The 2,283-nt window shown below is 41.5% G+C and overlaps 1 pseudogene; it reads left to right on the top strand.

Moving 5' to 3' along the window:
• LOC104759878 overlaps positions 1 to 2,283 on the top strand; it is an 11,639-nt pseudogene that overhangs the window by 5,329 nt on the left and 4,027 nt on the right.

The raw sequence follows: 2,283 nt of genomic DNA, 5'->3' as shown, positions 1-2,283 counted from the left end.
ACCCGTAAACATCGCTCTTTACATACAAATTACCTGTTAGAAGCAACCAACATGTTCACATAACCCGTGTTCTGATGAAAACCAAAAGGACCAAGAAGAAGACGAGACGTTGTAGTACCTGTAGCAACATACTCTGGAGCTGCGTAACCTTGTGTACCCATAACCCGTGTTGTGATGTGAGATTGACTTGCGGAAGGACCTATGTACCTCAAAGAAAGCAGTAGCAAGGACTTTAGTAATCACATATCATAAAAGTAACCACATAGCTTGAAGTCGTTTCATTTCCCAAACAAATTTTTACAATCCATCAACAGTTGCATTGCAGCCACGTAAATTTTACAAGTTGACAATGTTTCATTTCTGTAGAGAAGCAATGGCTTAATCACAGAAACAACCACAATCTTAGCAAAAACTCATCAGCGAGGACTAAGGTTAATGTAATCTATGAAGCAGGAAACAAAACCACACCCAGATTCACATAAAAACACATCGGTGAGAACTTAGATCCTCAAAGCAACCACATAGCTTAAATTGCCCTAACAAATTCAGATTCCAATTACGGTCCATCAACAAGAACAACGCATCAACATTACATTCTGTTGTATATAACCACAAAATCCACCGGATCTTTGCAAAAAAATGGTAAGGCAGAGCTTTCAAAGCTTACCTTGAGGCGAGTACAGAGAGAGAGGAAATCGATGGCGGAAGAAGCGGAAGAAGTGGGAATCGCCGCGGAATTAGGAGAAGGAGGAGGGACAGAACCATCTCCGGGTTGAGTGGAATCGGAAGCCATGTAATGAATCGCACGGTTAGGAGAAGAAGAAGAAGAAGCTGCGGAGGCGGAGGAGTAAGTGAATCGGAGAGTGGAACGAGTGAAAGAAGGATTTGGTCATCCGAGAGAGAGTGATTTGCAGAAGAAGACTCGATTCACATTCTGTTTTGTGTTAACCCTCGCCTTCGTGATATCGTCGAGGATGTGTATCACCTTTGTCGTCGCCGTCGAGAGAAGAAAGAAGTCGAACAAAATTTGTCTCGACAAATTTTTTTGGTTTAAACCTAGAGAATTCGACACCCAATCAGAATAGACCACGTGGCGAAGAAGACGGACAAAAAATGTCCTATAATAAGAACCGTTTTTCGATAATGGGCTTTTTATAATTAAATTAAATTCAAAAAAAACCAGGGACGGCCCAAATCGACGGCGTTGCCCATGGTCTTATGATTGCTTTAGTACTTCTAATTTTTGAATGAAGCTTGGAATGAACATGAGCAGTCTCAACACGCCCCAAAAGACCCTCGCCAAAGAGAACACTAAGTTGATTCGATGTTGTCTCTAGCTTTGTAAGGACTTAACCGGATTTAACTTCTTGCCTTGGGGCTTGGTATACATCAGACAAGACTCATCCCTTCAAGCCTTACAAGACATGCATCTCCTCGCAAAGTATGCTTCCCCTCTCTCTTCCCTTCAGTACTTAGTAAAAAAGAAAAAAAAGAGAAGAAGAGGATATAGGTAATAAAAGAAGTGAACCGAGGGTTGTGCGTAAACCCGTGCAGCCTTCGGAGCTCATGGAAACCTGTCCACAAGAAAAGAGCAAAGGATTGATAAAAAAATACAATGATACCCTAGAAAAGTAGGGAGAAATCAATCCTTTGGAAATGAGAAAAGAGAGAGGAAAGGGAGCATATGAAGGAGGTCTTGGGCAATAAAAGGTTGAAGGAGTCAATAAGTTTGGTGATCGATATTCTCTTGGCGAGACTGCACATTTTAACTAATCTGATTTAGAGAGACAACAATGGGGATGTTGAAGGTTCTCTAAGGCCGTGGAGTTCAGAGTAGGGAGTGTTGATCCTAATCATGGGCAGAGTACAGACAGTAGTTCTCAATTTGATGTGATGAAGAGTGCAAAGCAGAGGTTCCCTAAAATTTGTGAGTTTCCACTTTCAAACCTTTTCTCTGTTCTTGAGTTTTTGTCTATTCTTGCTTGAGGACAAGCAAAGATTCAAGTCCGGGGGAATTGATGTGTCTGCATTTTATAGGGTTTTAACTATAGTTTTTAGGTTTGTTTTGAGTCTTTTCCTAGGTCCAAGTGTGCTTTTAGAGTCCTTTTAGTCCTTTGTGAGTCTTTACAGGTTCTAGATTACTTTGGAAGGAATCTGAGCGTTTTGGGGATGAAAACATGCATCTGGAGCTAATTGGTTGAAGACTGATTCGGGCTAGTAAGCAGATGGAGTGAAAGCAGAAAAACGTTCCGGATCGACTGATCCTCGCGAGATCGACCATTC

This window comes from Camelina sativa, chromosome 17 (assembly GCF_000633955.1).
Source record: "Camelina sativa cultivar DH55 chromosome 17, Cs, whole genome shotgun sequence".
NCBI classification, from domain to species: domain Eukaryota; kingdom Viridiplantae; phylum Streptophyta; class Magnoliopsida; order Brassicales; family Brassicaceae; genus Camelina; species Camelina sativa.
This window is presented reverse-complemented; position numbering and strand designations above follow the sequence as displayed.